At 45.2% G+C, this 20,586-nt stretch overlaps 1 long non-coding RNA gene across 1 annotated transcript; it reads right to left on the bottom strand.

Annotated features, from left to right (window-relative positions):
• Positions 1-11,429: 11,429 nt before the first annotated feature.
• LOC119966867 lies at positions 11,430-18,226 on the bottom strand. The gene is made up of 2 exons (XR_005460867.1): positions 17,962-18,226; positions 11,430-11,656 (listed from the first exon to the last, which is right to left on the bottom strand). It is a non-coding gene; the product is annotated as an uncharacterized LOC119966867 (long non-coding RNA).
• Between the last annotated feature and the right edge of the window lie 2,360 nt (positions 18,227-20,586).

Genomic DNA, 20,586 nt, shown 5'->3' with positions numbered 1-20,586 from the left:
GTCCTCGCAGTATCTTGTAATTTTCAGTAAGTCACGCTCTCATTCTTCTAAACTCCAAAAAATACAGATCCAGAGTCCTCAAACGTTCCTCATACGACAAGTTCTTCATTCCAGGAATCATTCTTATGAACCTCCTCTGGACCCTTTCCAAAGGCCAGCCCATCATTCCTTAGATAGCGGGCCCAACCTGCTCACAATACTCCAAATGGGGTCTGACCAGAGCCTTATACAGCATGAGAAGTAGTCCCTGGTCTTGTATTGTAGCCTCTTGACATTAATGTTAACATTGCATTTGCCTTCATAACTGCCGACAACCTGCACATCAACCTTAAGAGAATCATGAACAAGGACTCCCAAGTCCCTCTGTGTTTCTGCTTTCCGAAGCATTTCTCCAATTTAGAAAAGAGTCTATGCCGAAATTCCTCCTTCAAAAAGTGCATTACGTCACACTTTTCCACGTTGTAATTCATTTACCACTTCATTGCCCACTCTTCTAGCTTGTCCAAGTGCCTCTGCAGCCCCCTTGTTTCCTCAATACTACCTGTCCCTCTACAGATTTTTGTATCATATGAAAACTTTGCTACATTGCCTTCAGTACATTCTTCCAGATTATTAATGTACATTGTCAAGTGTTGTTGACCCAGCACAGACACCTGAGGCACACCACTAGTCACCGACTGGCATCCTGAAAAAGACCCCTTTATCCACACTCTCTTCCTTCTGCCAGTCAGTCAATCCTCTATCCATGCCTGTATCTTACCCTGAACACCATGAACACTTAACTTGTTTAAGTCTCCGATGAGGCACCTTGTCAAAGGCCTTCTGGAAATCTAAATAAATCATGTCCACTAGTTCCCCTTTGTCTAACTTGTTTGTTACCCCCTCAAAGAACTCTAACAGATTTGTTAAACACGACCTCCCTTTGACGAAGCCAGGCTGACTCCGGCCTTCTTGACCATGCACTTCCAAGTGCTTCGCGATCTCATCTTTAATAACAGACACTAAAATCTTACCAATGACCGACGTCAGGCTAACTGGCTTATAATGTCCCGTCTTCAGCTTCACTCCCTTCTTAAACAGTGGTGTTACATTAGCCACCTTCCAGTCCTCTGGGACACTTCCTGCCTCCAGTGATTCCTGAAAGAGTAACACTAATGACTACGCAATTTCTCAGCTATCTCTTTTAAGAGCCTGGGGTGTAGTCCATCCAGTCTAGGTGATTGATCCACCTTCAGACGTTTCAGTTACCCGAAAACCTTCTCCTTTGTAATGGTCACTGTGCTCACCTCTGCCCCTGGTACTCCTGGATCTCTGGAATCCCACTGGTGTCTTCCACTGTGAAGACTGAAACAAAGTAACTATTCAGTCCTTATGCTATTTCTTTGTTTCCTATTATTACTTCGCCAGTCATATTTACTAATGGCCCAGTGTCTATTTTTGCCTCTCTATTATCTTTTGTATATTGAAACAATATCCTCCTCGTTTCCTTTATATTACTCGCTAGCTTTCATTAATACTTCAGCTTCTCCTCCCTTATTGCTTTTTATTTTGTCCTCTGATCGCTTTTAAATGCTTCCCATTCCTCTGGTTTCCTATTAATTCTAGCCACTTCGTATACTTTTTCTTTAGCCCTTATGCTGTCCTTGACATCCCTCGTCATCTATTGATGCCTTGTCCTCCCCTTAGCATGTTTCCTCCTCCTTGAATGAATTTCTGTTGTGCCTCGCTATTCCACTGTCTTCCCTGCTAGGCTCCTCTCTCATGTCAATGTAGTTACCCTTATTTAATTGTAATACTGTTAGATCTGATTGCAGCTTCTCCCTCTCAAACTGAAGGGTGAATTATACCTTATTGTGTTCACTACTCCCTAAGGGTTCCTTCACCTTACGTTCCCTAATCATGTCTGCCTCATTGCAGATCACCAAATCCAGAATTTCCTGTTCCTTCGCAGGCTCTGTGACAAGCTGCTCCAAAAAGCAATCTATTTGACGTTCGTTCCAGAAATTCTCTTTCTTGTGATCCATTAAACAACCTGATTTTCCCAGCCCATCTGCATATTGAAGTCCCCCATTGTTCTTGGAAATGTGCGTTTTCACATGCCTTTTCCTGATCCCTGATTTATTTCCTGCCCAAGTCCTGACTACTGCTAGGGGGCCTGTACATAACTCCCATCAGGGTCTTTTTACATTTGCGATTCCTCTCTGTTACCCTAAAGGTTGCGTCCCCTATCATTATAGCCCAACCATTCTTCTTTCTGCCCTCCTGCATAGCAGAGCCAGCCACGGTTCCACGAATCTGGCTCCTGCTGCTTTCCCCTGGTGAGCCATCTCCCTCAACCGTATCCAAAGCGGTATATCTGTTTTGCAGGGAGATGACAGCAGGGGTCACCTGCACTGCCTTCCTTCTCTTGCTCTGTCGTTTGGTTACCTATTTTCTATCTCCCTCAGTAGTTTTCACCTGCGGTGTGACCAACTCGCAAAACATGCTTTCCATGAAGTCCTCAGCATCCCGGATGTACAAAGGTAAGTCAATCCGCAGCTCCAGAGCCGTCATGCGCCATAAAGGAGCTGCAGCTGGACACACCTCTTGCACGTGAAGCAGCCAGGGTCAGTGGACGTGTCCCTGAGCTCCCACATTCGCGCACGAGGAGCATGACACGGGTCTGGGATCTCCTGCCATGTCTTAAACCTTAGGATAACTCATACAACTACAATTGCAAAATAAGGAAGAAAAAATAAATAGATAAATAGACAAAGGAAAAAAAAATACTTACCAGTCACTTACCAGGGATAAAAAAGCACTTCATCCCCACCCAGCTTCGAATTCCCACCTAGCTTCAAATTTCCGAACTCACTCTTCGCTGTGCCTCACACTGGCTGTGTCTTCTCTGGCTCACAAAGTCCAGTGATGCAATTGTGACGAAATGCAATGTATGATGAACTAATACCTCTGCATCTCTGCTTCTTTGCGACGTTTTTCCTGCACACCCATGGAAGACAAAATATTAGCTTGCAGAGACATCAAACAATCAGACAGAAACGAGGCAAGTTGGGCTTTATTGTAAGGTTATTGGTGTAGAGAAATCAATAAGTGATACTGCAAGTGTACCTCTTAGGAGAGAGCGGCAATGGCGCTGTTACCAAGGTACTCAGGCTCGTACCTCTTCAAGACGCCATCTCCATTCTTTTCCACGCCGCCCCCCCCCCCCTCCATCACCCATTTACGCACCAGTGACATATTTGCCGCCCAATAGTACCCCAAAAGGCTCGGCAGCGCCAGCCCGCCTCTATCCCTCCCTCGCTCCAGGAAAACCCTCTTCACTCTCGGAGTCCCATGCGCCCACACAAAGCTCAAAATACTGCTTGTCACCCTCCTAAAGTAGGCCCTGGGGACGGAGAAGGGCAGGCACTGAAATAGGATCAAGAACCTCGGAAGCACTGTCATTTTGACGGACTGCACCCTCACCGCCTACGACCACGGCAACATGTCCCACCTTTTGAAATCCTCCTCCATCTGATCCAAAAGCCTGGTGAAATTACGCTTGTGAAGAGTCCGCCAGTCCCTGGCCACCTGCACCCCCAGGTACCTAAAACTCTCCCCTGCCCTCTTAAGCGGGAACCTACCCATTCCCTCCTCCTGTTCCCCAGGGTACACCACAAACACCTCACTCTTGCCTAGATTTAGTTTATAGCCTGAAAAGGTCCTAACTACGAGCCGGGTGGTGGCAGCGACCCTAAGAATCTGTGGACAGTGGAGACGGCATTGGGGGGAAACGGGGGGCTCGATGGAGGCTCAATTAGTTGGAAATAATCGGTTCATCTCGGGGAACACTGATGGGGGATTTAGGGAGTGGTATAGGGTGGGCATCAGTAAATTGAGGGACCTGTTTATTGACGGGAGGTTTGCGGGCCTGGGGGAATTGGAAGATAAATTTGGGCTCCCCCAATGGAACATTTTCAGATACTTGCAGGTAAAGGGTGTTGCTAGGGGACAGGTGGAGGAATTTCCTTTGCTGCCCTCGCGGGGGGCTATGGACAGAGTGCTTTGGGATTGTGGGTCAGAGAGGGGAAGGTGTCTGACATTTATAAGATAATGCAGGAGGTGGAAGAGTCTTCAGTGGAGGAGCAGAAGGCTAAATGGGAGGGAGAACTAGGGGAGCAGATAGAGGATGGGACTTGGGCGGATGCCTTGGAGAGGGTTAACTCTTCCTCTTCATGTGCGAGGCTTAGTCTCATCCAATTTAAGGTGCTGCATCGGGCCCATATGTCTGTGACTCGGATGAGTAGGTTCCTTGGGGGTGAGGACAGGTGCACCAGGTAGTCGGGGAGTCCAGCGAATCATGCCCATATGTTCTGGGCATGCCCAGCACTGGAAGAATTCTGGAAGGGTGGGGTGAGGACGGTGTCGAGGCTGGTTGGATCCAGGGTCAAACAAGGTTGGGGACTCGCGGTTTTTGGTTGCTGCGGAGCCGGAAGGCGAAAGAGGCCAGTGTTTTGGCCTTTGCGTCCCTAGTTGGGCGGCGGAGGATCTTGCTGCAGTGGAAGGATGCGAGGCCTCCAAGTGTGGAGACCTGGATCAGTGACATAGCGGGATTTATATAATTGGAGAGGGTCAAATTTGCCCTGAGAGGATCAGTACAAGGGTTCTATTAACGGTGGCAGCATTTTCTAGACTTTCTGACTCAAAGATAGGTATCTTGGTCAATAGCAGCAGCAACCCGGAGGGGGGGGGGGGAGGGGGGGGGGGGGGGGTGGTGGAAGGAGGGTGTTCTTTATTTTTTCTGTTTTTTCTCTGTTTATTTAACTTAATATTAGATATAGAACAGTACAGCACAGAACAGGCCCTTCGGCCCTCGATGTTGTGCCGAGCAATGATCACTCTACTCAAACCCACGTATCCACCCTATACCCGTAACCCAACAACACCCCCCCAACCTTATTGTGTTAATTTAGTTGTTGTTAATATGTTTTGCTGTTCATTGAGGTTGTGCGAATGTTTATGACTGTTATTGTTATTGTTGGTATTTTATTGCTGTTCGTTGTTGTTATATAAATACAACATTTTTCAATAAAAATTATTTTTTCTTAAAATTCATACTGCAAGTATGCAGGTCGCTCGTGAGACCACATTTCGAGAACCTTTCTCTATTTTGCTCTCCATGTTTAAGGACGGATATATTAACTATAGACTGGGGGGGGGGGGGAGATCATGATATTGGGATGAGAACGCTGTACTCGATGAGAGGCTACTTTTGACTCCGGTTCCAAAAAAAATGTTGAATGCTATAATTCAGGGGAGGCTTTCCGTAGTCCGATTGTTACGGACGAATAATGCTGAGACCCAGTGTGATGCTCTCTCGAACTAAATATGAATCCTCTGAACATTGAATTCAATACATTTCTACAATTATATTAGAATGATGATCATTAAATCATGGTTGATTGCCGTTCAAGAAAATATCGGCTTCATTCAGGTCCGACAGAGAAGGAATTCGGACTACCATTGCATGTCTGGTGCAGCACGGTAGCACAATTGATTAGCATTGTGACTTCAGCGCTATAGGGTCCCAGGTTCGTTTACCCACTGGGTCACTCACTATGCAGTGGACGCATGTTCTTGCCGTGTCTGCGTGGGCTTCCTCCGGGTGGTCCGGTTTCCTCACACAGTCCAAAGACGTGCAGGTTAGGTGGATTGGCCATGATAAATTGCCCTTTGTGACCAAAAACTTTAGGAGGGGCTGTTGCGTTAAGGGGACAGGGTGGAAGTGAGGGCTTAAGTGGGTTGGTGCAGAATCGATGGGCCAAATGGCCTCCTTCTGCACTGTATGTTCAACGGTCGATAGGTGACCGCAGATCCATATAATGTTTAGTTGACTTTTTAGTGCCCCCTGAAATGGAATTTTTCGATATCAGTTTAACTACAATGAGAGCAATGCAATAAATATTTGCCCGTGTCTTGCACATAAATACAGCCTGGTCTACCCATCGCAGACGCATAATTTGTTGCCCCTGGTTGTTCAATGCAGAACACAATAGGACAACATCGGAATAGGGAGCCAATAATTACTGACTTCTATGAGAATAAATATTGTCATTCAAAATGTTGTACATATTTTGAAGTTTTTGCCGAAGGATTTGAATGGAACATCGTTGACCATATTCAAGGTTGACATAGGTGCAGTTTCGCTTATCGTGTATTCGAGAGGTTTTAGTGTAAATGTGTCGTGTAAACAAAGATATTCCATGATGATTTTGAATGGAGGTTAGTTTCCAGGGTAGTATGGACAATGCATGCTCGTGTCTTACCTGTTCTGAAATTCAAATTTGTTAGAAGTGGGTTGAGGGCTAAAAAACACTTTGCACTTGAGATCACCATTGATCACTGTCTGAATCCAAGAGTTACACTGTCAGTGAATATCTCGCTTCCTCGAAAGTATTTCAATAATTTTGCAAACCGTTTGGTCACCTATGGTCATGCTTTCTAATGTTTCTCGTTGTCAATTTCCATCTGTTACTTGTTCATTTCCAGCACTTCGGCACGATTAAATGTTTGGAACAATTCAACATTGTTATTATTGGAAACGTCTATGTTTATTCAAACACTTTTCATTATTTGACTTTCGCTATTCATTTAATTTAGTCTCCCTGCTTTGTATGCCCACACTATCACATGCCCCATTTTACTGCTTTATCTTATGGTCATTTTTTTCTTCGTCTCTCCCCTCATTTCTCTCTACGACTTCACCCTCCTTCAACCATAGGATTTCCCTCTTTCATTTGACGTCTATAGCTTTACTTTGTGCCTTTCCTCTCCTCCTTCGCTCTCTCCCTTTCACCTTCACTCTCTCTCTCGACGTCCCCGTGCTCTGCAGACGGATCTCTTTTACCAGCCTTACCGTCAGCATTCGGTGATCTTGAATTTAATTTTTTGTTTGAATATTATTTGTTGCCGTGAACTGAACTCAAGATGCAAGTCGCAGCTGGTGACTGTAATATCCACAATTCCCATCTCTTCAGCCTTCTCATTTTGAAACAGAAATCTGATATTTACAGAACTCCGGATGCCACAGCAGCTGTTTCTCTGCTTCGTCACCGATCAGCATACCATCCTCTCTCCGAGACTGAAATTCTGCATCCAGAAAGAGTTGCTGCCAAACATTAAATGAACATAACTTAATAGGAAACAATGCATTAAAATACAGGAAAAGGCACTTCGCAATCAGCTAAACATCTCAACAGAAAATAGTCTATTAATCTACAGTGTGTGATATCAGGCTGACGTACTTTAATGCACCAGTGTCTTAACAATTGGAATAGCGTTTTCTCTTAATTCGGTCTTTGACATGTTTCTGGGTTTTAACCAAATCAAATGGGTCTGCGTCCCATTGCAGATTTTATTTTATTTTCTCAATTCTCCATGCCATGACATTCTATTTTATATAATCTAAAATATAGAGCAACAAACATAACTTATTTATAACTTCTCACATTATAAACAAAATGTCCAGTAATACACACCATGTACCTCTCGGTTTATGAGCGTCGCCAAGGGTATTGCAAAAATCAAGCATCTATGAACGCTACTCCAGATCTCCGGTGCTGGACTTTAGTGGAAAGTTATGAATATTATAGACTCTTCTCGACATCGACACTCACTGAAATGTCAGATTTTCCATTTTACTTGTCAACTGGATGAGATCCTGAATCCGAGATTGATCAGTCATATTTATCAAGTTAAGTAGGTAGATAGGGGACCTGATCAATCATTTGAAGATAATGAACTGACATTCTACTTGATATTGCAGGATTCTACTGAGGGCGCATAATAATAAGCTGCACAGCAAAGATAATATGTTAGGAAAACGACGTTACATTCAACTGAGCTATGTTAGATATCCGGGTAAAACAGCGATATTCTTTCATCAAATGTTATATTTGAAATAAAATGCGAAACTCCACCTTTGAATAATGGCAGAAGGTTGTTTCGTGATTTCAGTATTGACCACTGTTAACCGGAACTAACACAACAATTGGTCGTGAAGTAATTCTAAGGAATGGTCCGCACCGGGTACTTCTGCTTTATTTATTTTGCTTCTTTCGCCAGCGGTTAGGTGTTATTCTACCAGGAACACACACAGTTATCACATAATCAGGAATGCAAATGGTGTCAGACATTATTGGAAGCAGATTGAAGTGGAGAAACAAGGACGTCTGCAAAAATTGTACAAACATTTGCTGCATCCGCAATTGGTGTTGTCCATGTTGACACTCGCAATAGATTGAGTGCAAGTAATAATCCGTAGCTTGGGGTGAGAGGGTTTTACTACGATGAAGAGTTGAATTAATTACTTCTGCATTCTCTGCTGCCCAGATATCAGCGTGATGCCATTGAAATATTTAATACATAATAAATAATAAAGGAACCTCACTGAGAAGTTAAAAAGTCAATTTGAAAAGGCGGCCCCTATCCAATTCACTGTGGTATACATTAGTATAAGGGGAAAACATAGAATGACTGGGGTGAAGAGATATATCTTCCTTTATTAGTTTATAACTTACTTATTTCACTACCCAGGATGGTGCGGATGTTCAAGACATGTAAGCATGGAAAGGCAGACGTTTGGAGCTGAATTCTCCGATTCTCCACCCCGAAAACGCGTTCAACGGCGGATGCGAGAATCTCCGATGACTCCCAAATCAGGGGCGGCGCCACTTGCTCCACCCCATGAAAACCAGCGTACTCTAGGAGTACGCAGCATATCTTATCCACGGCCACAGGCCATTGCCTGAGGCCCGCCCGCGATGCTCCGTCGCCGACCTACCGAGCCCCAACGGCGTGGGACACGTCTGGCCTTACCCGTCGTGATTACAGGTCTGATAGCGACATGGGCAAGCTCTACCGGGTCTTCCCTTCAGTCTCCAGCCGCCTCACCAGCATTATTTAGCCAGGTCCTCAGCGGATACCTCTTATCAACCAAGAGACAGCAGTCCATCCTAATGGTGCTCGAAGAGAGTAAGGGTGATCGACCACTCCATGTTGCTGAAGTCCCCGGTCCCCGGGAACTGTCCGTCCAGGGAAATGATGTTCAGCTGGTGGGCGCACGCGAGCTGTTTGTTGAGGGAATAGAACCCTTTCTGTTAACACGGGGCATCTCCAGATGGCCCTCCGAGGGCAGGGTGATATGCATGGCATCTAACCCCTGGAACTGGGCATTACCTTTCCTGGCGGCAAAAACCTGCAGCCTGGGGGATTGGCGGGGCTTTGTCCGTGTCAAAGACGATGTAGTCTTCTGCCCGGGAATACAGGGCATTCGTGACCTGTTGAATTAACATGTGACTGTTGGCTGTGAGATTCCACACATGTCCATAATTCAAGCTGTGGCGTTATCCTCTGGCATAAAGGTTCAGCGCAGCTGTGACCTTGACGGTCAATGGGATCCATGTAGCACCAGCAACATTAGGGCTACCTCTGCGTCAGCATCCCTGCCATAGCATTTAATAACCATTTTTTAAGTTATCAGTAGAGAGTTTTAAACTGACAAACAGTGGTAATAATGGGTCTGGCCAATGGGATGGAGGATGATGGCAACTGACCCTTCAACGTGCTCTGCTGCTCTACATCGTTTCATGACGTCTGACACCTGCCCGTGGTAGCAAGGTCCACCATCTACCTGGGTGATTAACTGCATGCGAGCTGGACATTCCATCACACGGTCCCATTGAATCCCTGGGTTGTGGTGGGTATGGTCAGAGGGGGGTGGGGGGGGGTGGAGGCTGCTGAGCACGGGTCCCCCCCCTCACTAACGTCCGCCTATCCCACCCGGGTCAGCCCAGACTAGACCGCCCCTCACACGCATCTGAAAGAGCACCGAGTATGGGCCCCATCAGCTCCTCCCCACTCGTAATGCACAATGGCAAAGCGCTACTTCATGGACGGTAGTTCGAAGGGAGATACCCCCTGAGGCTCCCCGGACAACTGGTACGGCCAGTTCTGGAGGCCCACTCTGGTCTCGAAAACAATCTGCATACTGGCGACCATGGAGCACCGGGAGTGCACCATCTCCGCCTTGGACTGCACGAAGTGAAGTGAGTGTCTCTCGGATGGTGGAGAATGTTGAAGATTGCTCTGACTGAAATGAAGGCAGCGTTGCAGGATTCATGGACCAATAATTGAAGACAAAGATTAGGTGTAATGCCTTCGCCAAAAGGGCTGCATCTTTGTGAAATACCATATACCAGAGGGATGCAGCATCGTAGAATATGCTCAAGACTGAGATAGGCAGATTTATGGTTTTACGGGGAATATGGAACCAGTGGGAACGCGATGTTTAAGTCTGAGATAGGCCATTACAATAGTGAACGGTAGAATCAGGGGGGAAAGCGAGTGCTCGCCTCCTGCTCGTATTTCGCCTTATTGTATTTATAAATTTACTGGAAGGGTGCTGCAGTATGAAAGAAAGCTAAATGTCACATAATTTGTGTCCAAAAAAGAACAATACAGCACAGGAACCTCCAAACCCGCGCCCATCAGTGCCCTACCTGGACCAACCGCCTGTATCCTTCTATACCCATCCGTTCATGTGCATATCCTGATAAGTCTTAAAGGTCGCTAACTTATCTGCCTCAACCACGTCACGTGGTTGTGTATTCCAGGACACCAGCGCCCTCTGTATAAAAAAACCTCTCCCACACATCTACACTGAACATAACCCCCCTCTCCGTGAACTTGTGCCCCCTTGTAATTTTCAATTCCTCCCTGGGGTACCTGTTAACCCTGGCTGTACCCCGAATAATTTTATAAACAAGCAATACGTTGTCTGACGGTCTCGCATTCTGTACGTTTCCCTCCATTTCTGTATTTTGCTTTATGTCTCTCCATCTCTCACTTTCTGAGCGGTGATTGTTCTATCGATATTTTTTGGTTTCATATTCCGTGCACCTCTTTCCCCTTCTTGCTCTTCCTTATCCCACGATTCTCTTTTCATGCCACTCTCTCTGTTCGTCATGTTAGCTCTCTGGCACCATCGGCGTTTCCGTCTGTCATTTGTTCTGTCCTGCTCTATGTGATACTCTTTCACTCATACTCCCGTTCATTGCATCAGCTTCTGGCTACCAGTTCCTTTTCTCTCTGTTTTTATCTCTGTCTCTTTCTTTCTTTCGCCCTGTTACTCTTTATCTCGACTGTTCTCTGCATTTCAGTCACATTGTTAACCTCGCCCCTTTACTCTGTAAGATTATTAAAGTTCAGCATGACATTTCAGCACGATCAACATAGGATCTCCTTTAACGAAGAGGATCGTACAGAATTTAATATATTTGTGCATGTGCCACTATGTCGGTTGAAAGTGTTACAATCTACAAAGAGACGAATGAAGTTTGCAAATGAGCAGTCATTTGACAGTAAGCAAGAGAAAGAATCGCATTACAAGATTTCGCGCGTTTTTCGACTTTTATTGTAACAAACAAGCAAAAATCAACTTACTACACATTGCTTGCGAGCGCACGAGATATAACTTCTTGAATGATTGACACCATTTTCAATCAATAAATTGGAAGATCGTGGAATTCGTCACTCCATTCAGGATCTGACCTGACCATCCTGCTTGTATTTCAGAAGTATAATGAGGAGGTCCCTGTAGAATCGGTAATGGAACTACCTGAAACAATCATTACATACGAATTTCATCAAGGTGAGATACATGGACACTTTCAAATAAATTTAGACAACCTCCAGGAAATTTCTCGATATATCAACCTCAATAAATAGTAGCAAATCGAATAAACCTCGAAACCATATCAATAGTTTCCAGCTGTGTGATACGTTTTGATGCCTCTTTAAAAAATGAACGGGAGCTAACTCGAACTCCGACATGAGGCAGTAAGGGCACCATGGTGGCACAGTGGTTAGCACAGCTGCCTCACGGCGCCGAGGTCCCAGGTTCGATCGCGGCAGTGGGTCATGGTCCGTGTGGAGTTTACACATTCCACATGAATTTCGCCCAACAGCCCAAAGATAACAAAGAACAAACAAAATTACAGCACAGGAACAGGATCTTCGGCCCTCCAGGCATGCGACTATCCAGGTCCTCTATCTAAAACTGTCGCCTATTTTCTAAGGCTCTGTATCCCTCTGCTCCCAGCCCATACATGTATCTGTCTAGATACATCTTAAATGACGCTATCGTGCCCACCTCTAACACCTCCACCAGCAATGTGTTCAGGCACCCGCAACCCTCTGCATAAAGAACTTTCCACGCATTTCTCCCTTAAACTTTTCATTTCTCACCTTGAACTCGTGACCCCTAGTAATTGAGCCCCCCACTCTGGAAAAAAGCTTCTTGCTATCCACCCTGTCGTGACCCTCTCATGATTTATAGACCTCAACGTGGTCCCCCCCTCAACCTCCGTCTTACTAATAAAAATAATCCTAATCTACTCACATCACTTCATAGCTAGCGCCCTCCATACCAGGCAACATCCTGGTGAACCTCCTCTGCATTTTCTCCAAAGCATCCACATCCTTTATGGTAATGTGGCGACCAGAACTGTATGCAGTATTCCAAATGTTGCCGAACCAATGTCTTAAACAACTGTAGAAGTCTTACAACACCAGGTTAAAGTCCAACAGGTTTGTTTCAAACACGAGCTTTCGGAGCACGGCTCCTTCTTCAGGTGAAGAAGAAGCCGTGCTCCGAAAGCTCGTGTTTGAAACAAACCTGTTGGACTTTAACCTGGTGTTGTAAGACTTCTTACTGTGCTCACCCCCAGTCCAACGCCGGCATCTCCACATCATGGTTAAACAACTGTAACAGGACCTGGCAACTCTGGTACTCAATACCCCTTCCGATGAAGCAAAGCATGCCGTATGCCTTATTGACCAATCTACCGACCTGCGCAGCCACCTTCAGGTACAATGGACCTGTACACCCAGATCTCTTTGTACATCAATTTTTCCCAGGGCTTCTTCATTTCCCGTATAGTTCGCTCTTGAATTGGATCTTCCAAAATGCATCACCTCGCATTTTCCCGGATTGAACTCCATCTGTCATTTCTCCACCCAACTCTCCAATCTATCTATATTCTGCTGTATTGTCTGACAGTCCCCTTCACTATCTGCTACTCCACCAATCTTAGTGTGATCTGAAAACTTGCTAATCAGACCAGCTATACCTTCCTCCAGATCATTTATGCATATCACAAACAACAGTGGCCCCAGCACGGATCCCTGTGGAACACCACTGGTCACAGTCCTCTATTTTGAGAAACTCCCTTCCACTACTACTCTCTGTCTCCTGTTGCCCAGCCAGTTCTTTATCCATCTAGCTAGTACACCCTGGACCCCATGATTCTTCACTTTCCCCATCAGCCTACCATGGGGAACCTTATCAAATGCCTTACTGAAGTCCATGTACATGACATCTACAGCCCTTCCCTCATCAATCAGCTTTGTCACTTCCTCAAAGAATTCTATTAAGTTGGTAAGGCACGACCTTCCCTGCACAAAACCATGTTGCCTATCACTGATAAGCCAAATTCCTGCCAAATTGTAACAGATCCTATCTCTCAGTATTCCTCAGTATCGACTCCAGCTGCTTCCCTACCAGTTACGTCAGGCTCATTGGTCTATAATTACCCCTGCTACCCTTCTTAACCAAGGGGACAACATTAGCAATTCTCCAGTCCTCCGGCACCACACCCGTGTTCAGGGATGCTGCAAAGATATCTGTTAAGACCCCAGCTATTTCCTCTCTCACTTCCCTCAGTAACCTCGGATAGATCCCATCCGGACCTGGGGACGTGTCCTCCTTAATGCCTTTTAGAATAGCCAACACATACGCCCTCCTTATGCCGACTTGACCTAGAGTAATCAAACATATATTCCTAACCTCAACATCCGTTGTGTCCTCTCGTGAATACCGATGCAAAGTACTCGTTAAGAATCTCACCCATTTCTCTGACTCAAGTGGGCCAACCCTTTCTCTAGTTACTCTCTTGCTCCTCATATATGAATAAAAGGCTTTGGGATTTTCCTTAATCCTGTCTGCTAAAGATATTTCATGACCCCTTTTAGCCCTCTTGATTCCTCGTTTCTGATTGGTCCTACATTCCCGATATTCTTCGAAAGCTTCGTCTGTCTTCAGTCGCCTAGACCTTATGTATGCTTACTTTTCCTCTTAGCTAGTCTCACAATTTCACCTGCCATCCATGGGTTCCCTAATCTTGCAATTTATATCCCTTATTTTCACAGGGACATGTCTGTTCTGCACTCTAATGAACCGCCTTTTAAAAGCCTTCCAAATATCAAATGTGGATTGACTTTCAAACAGCTACTCCCAATCCACATTCCACAGCTCCTGCCGAATTTTGGTATAGTTGGCCTTCCCCCAATTTAGCAATCTTCCTTTAGGACCACTCTCGCCTTTGTCCATGAGTATCAAACTTACGGAATTGTGATCACAATTCCCAAGTAATCCAGAACTGAAACTTCAACTGCCTGGCCGGGCTTATTCCCAAACACTAGTTTCAGTATGGCCCCTTCCCGAGTTCGACTATTTACATACTGCTCTGAAAAGCGCTCCTGGATGTTCCTTACAAATTCTGGTCCATCTATACCTCTGACATGAAATGTATCCCAGTCAATGTTGGGAAAATTAATATCTCCTATCACCACCACCCTGTTTCTCCTACAGCTTTCCATAATCAGTTTACCCATTTGTACCTCCATCTCACGCTCGCTGTTGAGAGGGCTGTAGTACAGCCCTGATATTGTTACTGCACCCTTCCTATGTCTGATCTCTGCACATATTGCCTCACTACTCGAGGTCTCCACAGTGCCCTCCTTCAACACTGCTGTGATATCGTCTCTGACCAGTAATGCAACTCCTCCACCCCTTTTACCTCCATATCTATCCCGCCTGAAGCATCGATATCGTGGGATATTTAGTTGCCAAACATGCCCTTCCCTCAACCCGTCTCAGTATAGCAATAACATCATACTACCAGGTACTAATCCAAAGCCCTAAGTTTCATCTGCCTTACCTACTACACTTCTTGCATGAAAACAAATGCACCTCAGACCACCAGTCCCTTTGCATTCATCATCTCCTCCCTACCTTTTCTTCCACGCTGACTTCTAGGCCTCTGATCTAGTTCGTTACTGGCTTTAGTTACCACCTCCTTACTGTCCACTAACCTCCTCAATTGCTTCATTCATCCCCCTGCCATATTATTTTAAAACACTCCCCAACAGATGTGCAGAATAGGTGGGTTGGCCACGTGACCTTGCCCCTTAGTTGGAAAAAAATGAATTGGTACTATAAATTAAAGCAATGAAAAGACATAAGGCAATTAACGAAAACCAATTCGCTGATATAAAAAAGTTCTGCCTTTCCTCATTACCTTTTCCCAATAGTTTCCAAAGGTCCTCCTCGGTATTTCGTTACTCTTTTAATAGTTTTATTTTATCTTTGAACCTCTCAGGGCAGCACGGTGGCCTAGTGGTTAGCACAACCGCCTCACGGCGCTGAGGTCCCAGGTTCGATCCCGGCTCTGGGGTCCGTGTGGAGTTTGCACATTCTCCCCGTGTCTGCGTGGGTTTCGCCCCCACAACCCAAAAATGTGCAGAGTAGGTGGATTGGCCACGCTAAATTGCCCCTTAATTGGAAAAAATAATTGGGTAATATAAATTTATAAAAAAAAAATAATAATCTTTGAATCTCTCCATCTTTCTCCCAAGGCTGCCGAGACTGCTTCCGGTCAGACATCCAGTGGGGAAGGATGGGAATGTCAATCGAAAAACACAAAACAACTCGGAATACAACTCGCCTTTCAGATTTTTTTCCCACTACTGACGTCACGCCTCATGATCTTTTGGTCCCGGTTTCCTCTCTACCTCCATTTTTAAATAGTGGAGTTACATTAGTGACCCTTCAGTATGCAGGAACTGTTCCAGAGTCTATAGAATCCTGGAAAATGACCAGCAACGCATTCAATATTTCTGGAGCCACTTCCTGAGGTACTCCCGGATGGAGATTACCAGAACCTGGGTATTAATCAGCATTCAATCTTATCAATTTCCACCAAAGTAATTTCTCTACTATATTGATCTGCAGTTCCTCTACCTCACACAACTCTGCATTCACCAACATATCTGGTATCTGATTGTGTCCACATTTGTGAATCCACAACAAAGTATGTGTTTGGTTGCTCAGCCATTTTTTTCACCCCAATTATTCAATCCGCTGTTTCTGCCTGTAATGACCTACTTTGTATTCACAATCGTTTTCCCTTAATATGAGCTGTTGTCATTTTCGGTTTGCCTGAGGAATCAATTAAGCATTTCAGCCGTCCAAAGGTGGACATGTCATGAGGAAAAGAGGTTGTGTTATAATGGTAAGTGACCACAAATTTGTTGTCATGTGGTGCAACGGAGCAAGTGCATTCCAGAACATTTTCCACCACTCTACGTCTGGTCTCGCCAAGCACAAGAAACGGCGACTTCAGTAGCCGGCGCTGATGATGCAAGGAATATGCTGCTTTAAAGAGCCCTTTACCAATGAGGGGGGAGAACGTAAATGATCAGGCGTTGCACATTCTGCGATTGCAAATCAAAATGCCATGGGATGCGGATTAAGGGTTGGAACGATGGAGAATTGGACCAGACTGGCGTGTAGGCAGTGCTCCCCTGCATAACGCTGACAGTGGGTTGAGGTGGCGAGGTGTTTCATGTTGGCATCATGATGGATTTGGTGTGCATGATGGAGAATGGTCCTTTGAATACAGCGGCCAATGTGGTGGAATATGCAGACAAGAGCGACCCTGTTATGATTCCGCGGGGTGAGGGCAGACGTTCGGGAGAAGGATCGGACAGTTTAATTATCATAGAATTTACAGTGCAGAAGGAGGCCACTGGGCCCATCGAGTGTGCACGGGCTCTTGGAAAGAGCACACTGCCCAGGTCAACACCTGCACTCTATCCCCATACCCAGTAAACCCACCCACACTGAGGGTAATTTTGGACACTGAGTGCAATTTATCATGGCCATTCCCCTAACCTGCACACCTATGGTCTGTGGGAGGAAACTGGAGCACCCGGAGGAAACCCACGATACTAGTCAGATTGCCGTCCAGAAATTCAGGATTCTGGTCATCCATGGTGATTCAAACGTGGAAGAATCCCACGCGAATCCATGCTTTTATCCTGTCCCTACCCATGGATGTCACCAAATGAATTTCATGCAGCCCTCGTTCTTATGGTAATTTATGGTTCTTCGAAGTTGTAACAATATGTGTCTTCCTTACAACAACGGCCACATTTCCAACGTACGTCTTTAGCTGCAAATGTCAGGTTGTATTTCCTATTGTGGCCAAAGACCGTTCGTGATGTAGAGCGCACAGCTGCGGGCAATCAAACAGCATTACAGACATATAAGTGAAGTCCCCATAACCTCATTTGCCCTGAATTTATTAACAGGCCCAAAACAGAATCTCAAAGTTCGAGTAAACGAGGTAACGCATGAACAGCACCACGAAAAAATTCAAGCTGAACACCTCTCCCACCACGCTCTCCTGAAAAGCACTTTAATATCCCCGTGATATGCAATTCATCTTAAATAAATATTTTTCATTAACGTTATGTATTTTAGAAAACACTGAATTCTTGCAAAATTCTCAACAGCCAACGCATATCCGTTGAAATTGTTCCTTTCCGGCGCTGGATTCACTGACACGTACATAACAACCACATTTAATCACATTGCCCCAGAAAAACCGATATTAATTGCTTCTGAGCCGTAAAAGTTTTATCTGACAATCCCAACGGGGAAATGAGCTTCCTATCAGTAAAAACATAAATTTAACACAGTCAGCCCGCAAAGATATAGAGCGGGAAAGCATTGCTTAAAATGATCCATCAATGTAAACGTCAGAAATACTTGGTGATTCTGCCAATAGAGTGACATACCTTCATCTTTTTATTCCCTCGGGTCCTTTATAGTCATCAAGGTTAACAGCAGCAGATCTAAACCAAAGCACACGCGCCACGCGGCAGGGTCGCAACAAGGTTAGCACTGCTTCTTATTAGTGCCAGAGATCCGGGTACATTTCTGCCTTGGCGACTGTGTGGAATTTGCAAATTTTGCATATCTGCCAGGGATTCCTTCGGTGTTCCGCTTTCCTTCCACGGGCCAAAGATGGCAGTTTAGGTGTGATTACTGCTTTCCAGAGGATGGAGAGGTGAGTGGTCTTGCTGGTGCGCTCCTTCGTATGTAGGTGCATGGTCAATGCAGTTTAGGGATTCTATGAATTATATAACGTCGTTATGGGATAACGTCGCTGCTTTTGAAGTCGCAGCCCTGTGAAATTCTCTCTCAATTCCCGGAAGCACACAATGTACTCAATCAGGATATCTTAGTTTTCGATCTGGTGAAGTGTGGAAGTAGGAACCGTAACGATGCCGACGCCGGTAGCATCTATGGAGTGAGAAACAGAACGAACCTTTGAGGTCAATAATATTTCAACAGTGCATAGATTTATTTCCTGAGGTATGGGGAATGAGAGTGCAGCTTGGTGGTACAGGAAAATAGTGATAGCGTACCCTATAGCATGGCGGGCAGCCTGAAGAACGGATTCCATTGCAGAGAGAGAGAGACGAGGCACATGGGCATAGCTGGTATCCAGAGAAGATGAAAATGGTCAAAGGCGGATGGCAAAACGAACAACTTGCAATTTTGTCGAAGTCCAAGATAGCCAACCGTCCAAAGCAGTTGCACAGAGTATTGTTCAGACAAGATTTGGCAATGTTTCATTTAGGACATATTAGACGAGCTGATTAAAAAGGCGATTGAAATGATCGGCACCTAAACGGTATAGACAAGCACGTGTTCAGTCAGTGGACAGCAGAGTCAATAGTGATGTGGTGAAAAAATAGGGGCTGCATAAAAATCGTAAAATTGCCGGAGATTACTGCCCTCCGCCACTAGGTTTAACACTGCTGCCTCACAGCGCCAGAGACGCGTGTTCAATTGCGGCCCAGGGTGACTGTGTTTTTCACTTTATCACTGTACTTGCGGGGTTTCCTCTGCTTCCTCCGATTTTCTCTCATAGTTCAATGATCTGCATGCTAGGTGGATTAGTCAAGCGAAATTGACCGTTAGCGTCCAAAGATGTGGAGGTTAGGTGGGATTACGGGAATATGGCGGGGGGGGGGGGGGGGGATCAGGGTGTTCTTTCAGTGGGTGCGTGCAGACTCGATGGGGGAAATTGTCTCCTTCTGCCCTGGACGATTATGTGGTTCTATGTAGCCTTGTAGGACTGGTTATATAGCAGACACTGGAAGAGTGAGGCCCTGGAGGGATTTTAAAAAGAAAAGCAAAAGCACACAGAAACTTCGATATCTAAATCTTCAAATCATACTTTGGTCGTCATTTCAGAATGTCGCTAGTAATCAGCTTGCAGATAAACTGTCTGCATGCCTCCAGTTCCTAATTGAAATGCGTCATCCCACAACAAATCTCTTTTTAATGTCACTCATTGTCAGCTGTACCTATTTTGCTGTATGCTAGGTTTTCTTTTATACACGTGCAGTGAGTGTAAAATTTCATTCCATGCTATCTACAGAAATATTCCCACAAAGTTATCAGAAGGCAATGCATTTTTCCCATGGAAATGCCAGCACATGCACAATGGTTGGGAGCGTTTGCTGCACGGTTTCATCATTCTTGGACTTTTAATTTCATGCAGTTCTACAAATCAAAACTCAGCTATTTACTAGTTAAGTATGATCTCTCCAAGTGTTTCCCCTTCAGCCAGACCTCTGAGTCCTCTCTGAATATTATTCGAGCACATTCCATCTCGCAATCACTTCCTACATATAATAATAAGAATCGCTTATTGTCACAAGTTGGCTTCAATGGTTACCAATAGAAAAGCATCAATTTCTTCTGATATTCTTTCCTCTGTTTCTTTTCCCAATTGCCTTACATCTTTATTCTTTGTTCCTGCCACTTCCGACACAACACCCACTTGCTCTTCATTATCTCTGAATCAGAATCATTCATGATTTTGAACACTTGTGTCATATTTTATGTCACCATACTCTGCCCCAACATGAAGAACTCTCCAATCATGTCACTATACTGATGGTTCTCAATTCTGGGAGACACGTTGATCAATACCGTGCCACAGCACGGTGGCACAGTGGTTAGCACTGTTGCTTCACAGCTCCAGGGTCCAGGTTTCGATTCCCGGCTTGAATTACTGTCAGTGTAGAGTATTGCATGTTCTCCACGTTTGTGTGCGGCTTTCCTCCGGGTGCTCCGGTTTCCTCCCACAGTCCAAAGATGTGCAGGTTTGCTGGACTGGACATTCTAAATTGCCCTTCGGTCTAAAAAAGAAAAGTCAGGTGGGGTCACTTGGTTACAGGGATACAGGGGAGGCCTGGGGTTACGTAGGGTGTTCTTTTCAAGGGACAGTGCAGACTCGATGGGCTTAAATAGCCTCCTTCTGCACTGTAAATTCTTTAAAGCTGGACAATCTAGCAGGTATTTCCACCTGCCCTAAATGGTTGTGAATTGATATATTTACTCAC

Source organism: Scyliorhinus canicula, chromosome 6 (genome assembly GCF_902713615.1).
Source record: "Scyliorhinus canicula chromosome 6, sScyCan1.1, whole genome shotgun sequence".
Classification (NCBI taxonomy): domain Eukaryota; kingdom Metazoa; phylum Chordata; class Chondrichthyes; order Carcharhiniformes; family Scyliorhinidae; genus Scyliorhinus; species Scyliorhinus canicula.
This window is presented reverse-complemented; position numbering and strand designations above follow the sequence as displayed.